The sequence below is a fragment of the Nothoprocta perdicaria genome, unplaced genomic scaffold (assembly GCF_003342845.1).
Source record: "Nothoprocta perdicaria isolate Ctin4 unplaced genomic scaffold, notPer1 scaffold_238, whole genome shotgun sequence".
NCBI lineage: Eukaryota > Metazoa > Chordata > Aves > Tinamiformes > Tinamidae > Nothoprocta > Nothoprocta perdicaria.
This window is the reverse complement of record NW_020455464.1, coordinates 133,102-147,073: the sequence shown is the minus strand read 5'-3', so window position 1 is coordinate 147,073 and position 13,972 is coordinate 133,102. Positions and strand designations below refer to the sequence as shown.

Sequence of the window (13,972 nt, the reverse complement as noted above, 5' to 3'; positions counted from 1 at the left end):
TATATTTAATTGAAGCTTGGCATTTGTCTAAGTGCTACTTTATGCGTTGCCTGTGCTGTTATGTGGTGCTTCATTTCCAGACAGTTTAACTTATCTGAGACGCTTCAGGTCTCAGCTTATTGGCAGGTGAATAGTTAAATCTGCAAGTGAAATGTAGTACAAGATCATGGTAATCTTCTTTGATAAGACTAAAWTAGTTTCTTGGGACATCTTTCCTCAAATAATATATTTTTCTTTAAAGTAATTTATCCCCAGTTGACTTGTTCAGCAGAAATATTATGTTGATTAAAGAAAAAATAAGCAGAGATGCCAGCTTTGTGTACTTGGAAGAGCTGGATCTGATTTGTGATCCTCTGCCCAAGCTGTTCCATTAACTGGAGTGTTCAAGCCCAACAGCCCTTACATAAAAAGCCAAGGGAAGCTTTTGATCTGTGTTTTAGGGGTCATGCAAATTAGTTACAGTAGAGGTAACAGGGTTAATTAGGCTGCCTTATGTATAAAGGGGAAGAATTTTTGTGTAATAGAAGAGGGGAAAAAGGGTTAAGAGTGATCTCCATTAAATGCTTTCTGCAAATATGTGCTGATTTGTTTCTCTTGTTATCTTACTTTTCATTTTAAGTGGACTGTTTGATGTCTCAGCTTACATCTCATCCCTGGCCAAACACCACTTGCATGCTGCTGTGGACAAGGACAAATGAGAGGGCAGTCCCACAGCATCCGAACATGGTGAACGGAGCAGGACGCTTGTGCTAGGTTCCAGTGACAGTCCCACTCAAGGGAGAATAATCTGCCAGGTCCAGAATGCATCCAGCATGTCCAGTATGGGAGCTGGAGCTGGCATGGGAGGTGGAGCTGGAGATAAGGCTGTGATACAAGTCTGAGATGTCCAGCCAGCAGCCAGGACGATAGACAAGCTACCTACAACAAGAGGTCTCTCTCCTTCAAAGGGACAGGACTGGAGACACATGTGGCTATGACTGAGAGCTCCAGGCTTATTCTAAACAGAGCTCCTTGGCCTGCGGACAAGGGGCATGGGCGAAGATGCCAGGTCAGGGTAGTGAGGGGCATGCAGGCTGCTGATGCACTTAGTGCCGCTGTAGTCATCTCCAGTGTGTAATGCACAGCAATGACAAACATCTCTCATGCAAGAAACACTTCTGTAAAATGTAAATGTGTTCTGGATAAATCATAAGTTAGGTCTGTGCCTGAATATCCTCTAGGAGTATGCAGCAGCTACCCTTCAGACAGCTGCCAAGCTGAAGGAGCTCTGTGTGTTCAGCATCCCTGCAACGCAAAACAAAAGAGGAGCTCATCATTCTCCTGGTGCTCTTGTTGTGAAGGACTACATGCTGTGAGAACACACAGAACAGAAAAGGACCGATATTTTTCCATAAAACCTGATAAAACTTTCTGAAAAGGCAGTTTTTGAGAGACTTTTTTTTTMTTTTCCCCAAGATGGAGACTCTACAGCAATTGTGATTAGACCTCCTCTTGTTAGCTACTTGCTCTTTGCTGATTTGTGTGAGTAGAAACCATTTGCATATTGATAAACCAGCCTCTGATCTACCTCTAGTTATGTCTGTTGCATTCTGGCTACTGTGGTCCTCATAAGAGAATCCAGCCATGGAAACTGCACTACAGCTTCCGTGGAAACAGTGTAAAGGGAGTTATCGGTCTGAAGAGTTTAATGTGGTGAAATGAACAATGTCAAGTGTCAGTTTAGAACTGGATGATCACCAGATCTTGCAGTATCCATGTAATATATGCTGAATCATAAACTTGTCTATGAAAGAACACCTTTTCATAGTAGAAAAAGGAGCTCGTCTGTATTTTATTTTTTTTAACATTTAGCTACATGCTTTATGCTGTTTTAAACCACTACATTTATTTTCACAGATCTGTAATTTTTTTTCCTATTTTGTTTCAGATGAACGGATAATAACAGATAATTCAGGTAAAATATGCCTTTTAATYATATTGATAGTACTTAGTGATGAGCCACTTACAGTTTTGCTTATCTGTAAGCTGCTGTGGTGGATGAAAGCACAGAAAAAAAATTTTGATTTCTATGGTGTTAATCTTTCCTTGTGTCCTGTTGTTGGCTSTAGCTAAGAACCACTTCTCCCCTGCTTTGCCATACATTCATTATTGCATTCAGGAGCATTGCAAGGTTAGAGTTACCACGACATCATAGCAGTCACTCAGCTAGGACTTTTATCTCTCTTGAAGAGATCTTTTTGAAATAAAATTGATGTTATATGTGTGCAGGCTTTTTAGCAGTGAGAATCCACTTGAAATAATTGGTATTAACTCATGTTATTCGTGACCCTTGTGATATACTTACTTCCACAAAAAAAAAAAATTGAAGAAAGTTGTCCATTTTTTTTTCTTTTTTTTTTTTCTTTTTTTTTTAGTCTAAACTGGATTCATGTTTTGCAGTAGGTGTTCCTTAGTAATTTGGGGCAAGGAAGCAATAAACTGAATGCCCGTGGTTGAGCAAGAGTAATAATGCAACACAACAGCAGCACTGAGTCTTTTGTCTTATTTTTTCTAATACTGTCACTTTTAATGTCTTAAACAAGATCCAGTAGTAACTGTGCTGCATGCAGTAGCTGTTAACTCTCTGAAATTCCAGCAGAGACATGATGAAAGAAGAAATATGGAAACACTTAACCAACATCAGCACCAGAGCTACAGAAGTCACATCTTATACCTGCCAGGTCACTGCCTGGTTCATGATGAGTCAGTACAACATTTCCAGGCAAACAGGGAGAATCCAAAGTGGGGTGGATCTGTTTTGAAGGCGAGGTAATATATGAGTGTTGTGTGGATAACTAAAGAAAGAGGCACAAGATAGGAGAGTGGCAGATCTTTCAAGGTTTATGTAGGAGAGCAGAAACAGTGTGGAAGGGGTTTATCTGAGTAGGATGAGGCAGGATGAAGATTGCAGGAAGTAGTAGGGATGTTGGGTGATCATTACTTGAGCTGGTGGCCGGATTTTGTGAAGTTCCTACAAGGTGGTGGTCTTCCTGATTAGGTTGCCCTGATTGGAGAACCAAGTGTAACCAATGGAGAGAATGGAATCCCTTTTCATAATAAATAAATTAAAAAAAAAAGTGGGAACAAAGAAGGGAAAATAGAAAGTTCTTAATGGGAAAGCCCGTTGGGCAAAAAGCAAGAGGTGCAAGGTGCAGGTATCAGAGTGTATGTTTTCTCAGTGTACGGTAAGGCTACGGAAGACTAAAAGTTCTGTCAGAAGCCTAAGTGCTAGGTAATAAAGCACTGTGTGTACTCTGAGGGACCGTAAAGGGCTTTCTCTGCTATCCCGCTTGCCTATGTATATAGTTATGGCTAGACCTAAAGGAACATAGCTGATTTAGCTGTTGGTCAAAACATCTGAAAACCTCCTTCTTGCTTTACCTTTTACCTCAAGGTAGCAAGTACGAGTTATTGCAAACATGGGATGATGGTGTTTATGTAACTGATAAGCCATTTAGTAAAAAYGAAATAAGCAGGCTGTAATGCAAGATCTATTTAATAAGCCCAACTATAGCTGGACAGGGCAGGTCTTGTGTACAGTGTTAACGGGCAACTGTGTTCAAGAGCTCAATATTCCAAGTATTATACCAGCTGCTTGTTTGAATTGAATATGTGTATTGGTGAGAAATGGGAATGGCAAATGGGSAATCAACTGAAGCCTTGAAGCAATGTTAACCTTCAAATGTCTCCTGTAAAGCTGCTGCCCGCTACCCTTCCTCTCCCCACCCTACCCCACTATTCCTTATACATATGGATTCTCAGGAACAACATGCTGTCTGCTCAGTTTCTCTCTTCAAACTCATTTGCCTCTGATGAGTTCCTATTCAAAATAACTGAAATCACTCTCCTCATTGCTGCTTAGTTTAATTACAACACTCTCAAGGTAAATGTTTTGTAAACTATCAACAGGAATACTAATAAGTGCCAACTTTGTCTCTTTTTGACCAAACACCTGCCCTAGATTTTGTGTCCTGTGTGAGGACACAAAAGTCAGCCTAGGCTATATAGAGCGTTATCTTTTGGGCCAATTGAGAACAGACAGGGCAAGGTTTGGACGACTGCCATTTGAGATTTTTCAATACCTGAAGCCATGTTGTAAGTCAAACTGTAGTGAGATAGATAATTCTGTAAGTATGTGGCTGCATTCTGGTTGGCAGCTAGACAATTTATGACACAACCATGAAAGCTAGTGGGGCATCATATTATTCAAGTGTATATTCTGGCGGAAGGATGATAATTAATTGATTTTAATGAATCAAATGACCTGAGCAGTGTTTTTTGTTTATTTTGCTTTTGTTTTTCCTGTATGTGTATAAGGGAACCTGAAACTCAAAGATGCATAATCTTTTCTAAAAAACACATATTAAAATTACTGCAATGATTTATCTCCTCTACACTCTCCAAAACAAAGTCTATGTACTTTATGTACACTCCTATTTATTTTCCCTTCTTTTCTCTGGCTTCTGTGCTCTACAGTGCCTGTTTTCTCCTTTTGCTTGGAGAAAAGTTAAGATCCTTTCCAGTAACTCTTAACACTGATCTCTGTAATGTTAGAAGTAATCTTTCCTGTCCTGTATTTGAGACTGGGCATTTCTAGGAGTTATTGGGAAACAGCTGTCTTTTTAAGAAAGCTTTAGGTTTGTACTGTTTCCTTATATAGGAAATGTAGGTGCATGAGGTACTCAGAGCAGGTAGCTTCTTGCATCTAACATTTGTTTTGTTTTTGTCAGTCTGCTGTTGTGCTGCTGAGAGTGACTTGTCAAGAGGAAGAGTGACTTTGCTGCTGAGTAAAGGTCCAATAGTAGCAACTTGGGACTGAAAGAGTGACAGAGTATTTTCTCCCTCCCCAACACAGGTTCAGGCAAGTTTTTTTTTTTTTTTTTTTTTTTTTTTTTTTTTTTTAATTTCTTGAATTTATGCTGTTATTTAATTAATAAATGAATATTAAAACTACCATGGGTTTTATACTTCTCAGTTTATAGCGTATTCATTTGCCATACCTACCACTAAGTTGTGTTGTATGGTTAAAATTAAAAGGAATTTCTATGGGACAGCTAACATTGAAAGTTACACTGTATCTCCTTTATTTGTGGCATATGAGAAGACAACTAGGTAATCACAATGTGAGGCTGAAGAACAGCTYGTCTTTATTCCTATATTCTACAACTGCAGTTCTGCTATATGTGAAATGTTGGCAYTTCCTGATATTAAACAAGTTCAGTCTCTCAAAAAGGAAGCTTAGTAATGGCACTTCGAAGTGCCATCAAACACTGATATACTCAGGCCTGTATGTGGCTTTACTGTTTTTTATAGACTTTTAAAATTTCTTTGTACTTAATTTGAAGTGTACTGAAGTTTGGGGTTTGACAGGAAAAAAGAAGTAATTTTGACAGTTGTAAWATCTTTCGTTTATGCAAGTTGTTTGAAGCTGGAGCAATAGTTAAAACAATCATAAACCTGAGATGCGTTTGTCATTCTGAGGAGGCTACTGAAGAAATTGATTCCTTGTAGCTGCAAATTTCTCACTTTTCTGCAAACCTAAAATAGAAATAATTTTGATATCGTTATACAATTACAGTACTATTACTTTATTTTAACCTTTTTCATTTTTTTCTTCTTTTCACCTCTTTTCAATATGGTTGGGCAGGTCAACATGTCTGGAGAGCTTACAATGAAACAGTTTCTTATGAAGAAGAAATCACCTTTTTTTCCCTATAATAATCTTAGATTTCTCAGAAAATGTGTTCAGTGTRTGTTGAACTATTGCTGGCGTCTACAATAGATTTTCCTGCTGTCCCTAAATTGTCTACAAGCAGTGAAGAGTGATTGGGATCTCACAATGCTGTACAAAAACAGTTCAGTCCTTGTGATAATTAACAACCACAACTTCCATAGATAAATTATAGCTTCTTTAAATGGAATTACAATGGAAAGGAAAAGGCTTGTCATTATCTAATACAAACACTATTAAGGGAAGTTAAGTTTGATACAGATACTCTCCCTTAAGTTTGGTACATTATAATTTGACTGATGTGATATTTAAATTTTAAAACAGCTGTTCAACTGTCTGGGTAGTCATGCCTTTCAAAATAAATGATGATAGTTGTAAAGCATATTGAAATGATGAAAGTTGTTTGTAGGCATTTTTGTACTTCCATAATGTTCTTATAACAACCCTTGAGAGCAGAAGGGGCTGCAAAGTGCCATGAGTTGTCACTGACTCTGACTTCACTGCCAAGAAAGTTATTTCTTTGGGCAGAGTTGAGTGAGCCAGTGCTGGTGATGGTGAGAACTGGAAGTCCAAACGTTATTGKTAACACTATCTAGGGCAATAGCATGTAGCCTGTAAAGAAATAGGTTCAGTTAATTAAAGAGCACTCTGGGCTCCAGAGCTCCAGATTGCTGTGTTAAAAGCACAGGCCTTTCAACATTACTGACTTTGGCAGTAGATTCTGCCTTACGTTTTGCTTCTTTCTCTCTTGAAGACTGCAGATGTCCTTCAGCCCAGGATGTCTGGAAATGCTACAAGACATGGTACACAACACAAAAGCTGAGACAAACTGCCACATACGCGCAGGGAATCGGTGCTTGTGCACATGTCACCTCTGCTCTACCTGTGAAGATAATTATGCATGTGAAATTTTAGCTATGTATGTCCAAATTGCCTTCCTACAGCTTAACCAGCCCTCTGTATCAGTGTAGCTCCAAACATACATCCATACTACTCAGTGCAGAAAGTCTTTGCCAGTTCATTTAAAGGACTTCTATACCTGTGCAAACTGCGCTTAAGCAGTAATACAGGATGCAGCATCACCACATTTAGGGAGAAGCTATTATTCTGTTCAACTTCTATTATACAGAAGTTGCTTTTGCCTTTCAGTACATCTATTGAACCATGTTTTTCACATGGACTCATGAGATATGATATGTGTAAGAGAGGAGGTTCATTGGCGTTAGGTGGGACTTAGTGGTATAAAATATCTGTGGAATCACACGTAAGGGTTCAGTCTAAAGAACCGAGATCAAAGCATCGAAAAGGATACTTTCAAGCCCAAGAGTACAGCTTGGAAATCATTGGTTTATTTTGTTTGGAGGATAGGGAATAGATGCTGAGGGAAATGTATAATTGATCAATGTCCAAGAGAATTGGAGTAGAGAAGACCTAGTTCTATGCATGGATGGAGCTTCTGTGTGGTGCAGTGCCTAGTCACAATGACAGGTTGTCCAGTATTAGTAGCAATGAAAAATATTTTATTTTAAGTCTGATTTCCTGATTTGCTATTAAACAAACGAGACAGTTGAAATTTTACCATATGAATTCCTGACGAAAACAGATTTAGGTCCAATTCTTATCTCTATAGAAGGTTGATTAGGCAAGCAAATGAATGCCAAATCCTGGTGAAAATGACATATGATACAAAAAATCATATTTAGACTAGATAGGGGGTATTTTACTAGTGCTTAGGGCAGGTCAAAGAAACTGTTTCTGAGAGAACTTATAAAGAACAAGTGAAAAAGGTGCGCTCCTTAYGTACCTCTTAGTTATATTTGGAGTGGAGCAATGCAAAGAAGACTGAATGATTGATTAGATCATGATTGATGATGATTGATTTAGATTATGATTTCAAGTAGTTTCTACTTTTTACAAGTAACTTCAAGAATCAAAAAGAAATAGAAYGAAGCTAAGGCTTGGAACTACAACAAAAGAATATCTTCAGCATTTGGAAGAAGAAAGATTCAATTTACATTCAAATCTGACTATAGGTAGTTCTTGGTAACAATSTAAAATCTTAAGTCTGTATTCCTGCCTTTTTAGAAATGCTGCAAATATTTGCCATATTATATCTTGAATTCATGAAGGTCCACTGCTTGCTGAGCTGCTTTGATCATGGTTATTTTCATAAAACAGCAGGAAACAAATTCTTCCCTTGCATCATCTCATTTTTTTTTCCGTATTCCTTTTTTTTTCTTTTTTTTTTTTTTTAGGCAAACAGCAGATTCCTATTTAATACATCCTTCTATTCTGACAGACCTTGGTTAATAACTATTCAATAAGTACAATTTTCAACTGGTTGCATAAAACTGAACCACAGATAGTTCTGTCTGAACATGAGAAAAACTTCTTGACTGAGGAGACAGAGCACTGGACCAGGTTGCATAGGAGGCTGTGGAGTCTCCATTCTTGGAGCTATTTCATAGCCATCTGGACAGGGTCCTGAGCATTGTGCTGGACATGACTGATGGAGCAGGGGAGTTGGAATAGATGATCTCTAGAGGTCCCTTCCAACCTCAACTACTCTGTGATTCTGTGATTTCTTGCTAGAACTCAAGAGGATCCTTCCTCCATTTTTATGTCAGGCTCTTCTTTTCAAAGGACATGAAATCTACTCTATGAATCTACTGAGTTGTAGTCAAAACAACCATGGTAGAAGGACATGCAATTTCCAGATATGCTTTTCTGTACACAAGAGAAGGAACTTAAAACATTCTATCCCTCAAAGCTTTATATATACAACATGGTAAAAACTTTGGTCTGAGTTAGCTGTCAATAAGCTAGAATGATCTGAATCTATCTGCTGTGATTAAAAAGTGAATGAGAACTTTTATTATTAGCTATGGATTGGGATGGGATAAAACAAATGCCCTAAAAAGATTTTTTTTTCTTTGAAATGACAATATAACATCAATCCTTCTGTTTACATATGACTCATTTGGAGGCAGAGATTAGAAATAAAATGCAATATAATCTGAAGACAAGTTGGATTTTCCCTCATTTTATCAGATACTGGACAATTCTAGATACATTAAGTGTGTTCACTAGTACTCATCACACCATAACTCACATATAAGGAAACTGAATAGAAAGCAAAGGAAAGAAGACCTCAAATAAATGGAGCACTGTGCGACTCTGAAAGCACAGTGTCCACAATTTGCAAGTGTGTCTTAAGACATCGGTTTAATGCCACCTAGTGACTGAAAGTGCTATTTTACATTTTAAATTTCCATTTTATGATTTCATAATACTGGCTCTGCTGAGCATGGATATATTGCAGGGACTGGATACATGCCAGAGTAAACAGTATAAATTCAGAATTACAGTTCCAGTATTGTCTGGATATTTTTTTTCTATTCCTGACAGTTCATTGGGATTGCAGGAGCATATCACTTTATAATAATGTAAAGGATATTTCTATGAATGTGTACACTCTACTTTCCAGTTCATATGCATCCATGAATTTCAGCATATCACTACTAAAGAAAGCTCTGTACTTCTATCAGACCTGACTGCAGTATGTTTTGTGAACAGATAATTGCTGTCAGCATGAGGAGTCCTTATTTCCCTGTATTTCAATACTTATTTAAAAATGCAGGTTTAAGAAGAATCTTCAATCTTCATTTTATTTCATTTTTACATTAATGTTTTTGCCTCAAGACATTTTAAGAAAAAAATCTGTGTATAATGTTTATACTTCATAACTTCTTACTCTTCTTACTCTTAAACCAAGTTTATATGTATTCATGTGAGGAGCTCTGTAGTGTTCTTCTGTACGGTATGACACCTAGTTTACACATTGTTTCTAATGTAAACAATTTTAGATCTACAAAGTGTCTAAAATAGGATTAACATTTGAGTAAAGGGTCTGTATGGAAGGGAAAAAAGAAATGGAAATACTGATTTTCTAAAGTTCTACATTAGTTTGTCTTCTGCCCTCCCCCCTTTCCTGCTATTGATGTTGTTGTGTTACTCAGGAAATCCATGAAAGCATGCCAGAAGTATATTTTTATGCACCATATAAATCAAGGAGTCTGAGTGGTTTTGCAAATGAAAAAGAAAAAAAAACCCATTTTCAAATCAGAAGACATATGGGCTGAAACAAAGTATGTTTTCTTTTTTTTAATTTTTTTTTTGTGAGAAGAAAAATACTGAAAAGTCTATGGAAAATAATGGGTATCAGAAAAAATGGAAATTGGAATACCTGGCTAAGGTGTGCAATGTCCAACATGCATGAGATGTACGAGAAATTAGCAGAGCAATTCATGCAAAAACATCTGCATTTTATAAAGCATTTTCATGTCATACTTTTGAGGAATCAAAGAATGTAGCTTTATGCGCATTGAAAATTCATTGTCTGTTACAAGCCTTATCTGGAGTATGGAAGAAAAGAGAGGTTCTTGCATATAAATCTGTGAATCTGTAAAACATAAAAGCTGGTAAATCTGTTTCTGTGATGCACGTACTAAGGGAAAACAGTGAGGGTAGGGAGATAAAGAACGTACTTACTGTATGCCACCTTCCCCCTACTAATACTAAATCTGTTTCCAAATTCCTCTACTCAAAAAATGTTTAAAAGATTCTTGATAAAGGAGTGGTTGGATTTCCTGCTTGCAAACAGTTAAATTTAGGAAATTCTCTGCACAAATACAWCACATTTCAGAATGTGGCTGATTTTTTGGAAGTCCAGACAAACAGTGCCAAATTCATGATAATATTTAAGGGAAAGGAAGTCTGACACTGCTTCCTATTTTCAGGGAACTGTTTAGTAGGTTTTATTACACAATCRCAGGATACTAATTAAATAATAGTTTATTACAAGGTGATGCATATGACACTTAATAAAGGATATACATGCCCATTGAAATCAGTGGGGTCTTATTTTCAGAAAAGATTTGTTTAATTTTTTTCCAGAAATTGCTGTTGGAGTTATAGATACTTTCCACTGTATCTGAAACCTTTTATTTGTAAAGAATATAGCTAGTTTGTCTCCTTTGTTTATTTCATTTCTTTTCATTTGTATACTGCTCTTCTGTACACATATTTTAATTCTATGTCTATCATCCCTTTACTGCAACTTCTGATGACTTCCTATCATCTGTTAACAATTTGCAAGTATCCAATTTATGTTAAAAGCCCATGTAAACAAAAATGGAAAAACAGTCCTCCCAAAAACTACGCACTCCATTAGTAGCCAAAATGTCCCCAGGTGACTGCAGTAAACTTCTGAAAATAATTACTGACAAATAGACTGAAAAACATTGATCACCTGGTCATATATATAATACAAATAGAATTTATAATGCAAATATGTATTGAAAACTATGCTCATTTTAGCRTTTGATGCAATAGGACATTCCTCCCCTTGGTAAATGCTGGTTGCTTTTTGTCACAGAAGTTCAAGGATTTCTGGAATCGGGAYTTTTTTTATTAACTGCCCATGGAAAGCAGTGGGCAAACAACTAATAAAAATGCTTTGGTCCATAAAAATATTACTGTTTAATCACTTCATGTAAGATTAGAACCCATTTCTGCTTAGTAATTATGTAACACAGTTTTTTTCCTGGAAGTATGGTTGGAGAGCATGACAGTTAATTGCATAGGGAGATAAATGACGTATAGAAGGTCATTATAAAAATTCCTAMAAGAACTTTGCTTTCTGTTAATTCCATTATTACTATTATGATTCAAGCTTTTTCTGCTTGTGTATTCCTTCTCTAATAACTCTGGATTAATAATGATTCCTGGATTATGTTTGTAGGATTTCAGGTATACAAATATGGCCTAATATAGATGGTATGTTTCCTTTTTGCCCATAGACAACATTTTGAACCTAACAAGTTCACGTGTAGATAGTAAATTTCCGGCTCAGAAAGTATATATTTCTCAATACTTGGCATTTTGGAAAAGACCATTTTATGAGTAAGTGTTAAGATGCTCCACACTCAGAATCAGGGAGGAAAATGCATTAGACCATTTATAACAAAGCTAGCAGTGATGTCAAAATATGACATTATTTTATCTTTTGTCTTTGCAAAGCATAAAATCTTATTTAAACCTAGCAGCTGAAAGTTTTCATTTGTAGTAAGTCTCATCTTTGCCATTTAAATTACAAGATGGAGAAGAACARTCAACAGTGATTCAGAGCAGATACTCATGAGAATACTCATGATTATATAATTTTTGAGAGAAAACTTTCAAATATATTATGTATATATATGCTAGGCTTTGTATTATAATCACTTGGTGACTTTGTTAATGAGGTGGTTTGTTGAAAAGCGTGACATTACAGACTAATTCAGGTTCAAATTATCCTGGGAGACATGTGCCTCCATTGCACCTCTTGACCAAAGCAGAGTCAGGCTGGTTTGCTCTTAGTTTTACCTAGCAGGTAAAAACCTCCAAGGTTGGAGACAGCACAGTGTATCTGGGCCCTGTCTCCAGTCTGCCTGACCCTGCTCATGGTATATTTCCATATATCCAGTGTAACCTTTCTATTTCAATGTATATCCGTTTTGTCTTATCCTCTGATGTGCCCTTTAGTGAAGAGCCCAGCTCCGCCTTCTCAGTAAGCTCCTCCTAAGTATTAGAAGGCTGTTTTAGGTGCACCTCTCCCCTCAGACTGTCATAGGGACAGTGTGCCTGTGCCCATGCGTCTTGGTGGGCCTCGCTGAACTTGGCCTAGCTAATCAATGTCTTCCTTGTATGGGGAGGCTTGCAAGGGGATTCGCGCCAGCATCCAGATGTGCTCTAAGGAGCGTGCACTGGAGGGGAGCAATAACTTCTCTTACCTAGGGTTGTGTTCCTGTCAGTGCAGCACAGGCGCTCCTGGYCTTTGCGGGATGTCCAGCATTGCCCCAGGCTCTTCCGCAGGGCTGCTGCATGGCAGTTAGCACATCCTAAGTGCAGCACCTTGCGTCTGTCCTTGTTTAATTTAATGGGGTTCCTGCTGGCCCTTGTCACAGCTTGGCCCTTGTCTGGAGCTGCAGCCCTGCCCATGAACATGTCTGCTCTTTTGGTTTGCATCCCTTGCTGTGGTGCCAATAGATGAGGGTGCACCCTGTCTCCTCCKGCTCCTTGCTGACACGTTAAACCTGACAAACTAGACCTGTAAGACTCCAGAGAAGGTACAAAACTTTAACCACTGCCCTTTAAACTCCGTTCCAGACAGTTCTAACCCTTCTAATAGTGCTCCTGTTTAGATTATAATGTTCCAGCTTGGAYGGGATTAAAATGGTTTGGGAGAACATATCAGAAGCCTTGTTAAGGTCAGAATTAGACTGTAACTTGCTCCTTATGTGTTAAAAATACACTGTAAAATAGAACATCTGGGAACTGGTACTTGGCAAAACTTAAAGAATTATTTATCCATCTCAAATGATACCTCTAAGAAGGCAATTCAAAGACTCTTTTGACTTCATATCTCAAGAAAATTCTTCACAAAATTATGTATGATTTCAAGGTTACTGAAAAATTCAGAAGACTGTGTGGGAAAGAATATCTAGACTTGTGTGAAACAAGATTTCAGCTCTTAGACACTCTAAAATCAAAAAACTACTTCAGTGAACTCACTGAGCAGGAGCCAGGGTTTTCATTTACATGCTACACGTGAGAATCAGGGCCATGAACAAGAAGGTAAATTCAGAATATAGTCCAAATGGTGTGAGTATGTAATCAGTGTGAGTGTGCTAAGTTAAGAGTAATTAAATTGCAATGCAGATAATCAAACTCAATCTTCCAAGCATTAAACTGATGTCTGCAGCAAACATCAAACGCTCCTTGTTAAATATGGCACGGCAGTGTAAAACGCCGTTTAAGAACAGCTACCGATGTGTTTCAGGGCTGCAGATCCTCCCGTCCTCCCCGTTTCCTGCTGCGGGAGCTGTGACAGCGCCGTGAGAAAGCACGGCCGTGAGGGCCGGGGAACGGCGGAGACATCCAGGAGGGAGCGAGCCACGCAGCTTGCCGCAAGGTCAGCAAGACGTTTCGTGCCGGGGAGGCCGCGTGCGCAGGCTCAGCGCAGGGCGCCCCGGCGGTTTCTGAAGGCGCGGGCGGAGGGGCGGCTTTAGCTGCGCCCTAAGGGGCTGCCGGGCCGCCGGGACGGCCGCTCCGCGCGCGCAGCGCCGCGTCCCGCGCCTCGCCGTGGCCCCTGCTGCCGGC

The 13,972-nt window shown here is 38.4% G+C and overlaps 1 long non-coding RNA gene across 1 annotated transcript; it reads left to right on the top strand.

The window, feature by feature from the left end:
* Positions 1-850: 850 nt before the first annotated feature.
* LOC112947587 lies at positions 851-4,814 on the top strand. The gene is made up of 3 exons (XR_003249442.1): positions 851-1,521; positions 1,928-1,954; positions 4,770-4,814. It is a non-coding gene; the product is annotated as an uncharacterized LOC112947587 (long non-coding RNA).
* The last annotated feature ends 9,158 nt before the right edge of the window (positions 4,815-13,972 follow it).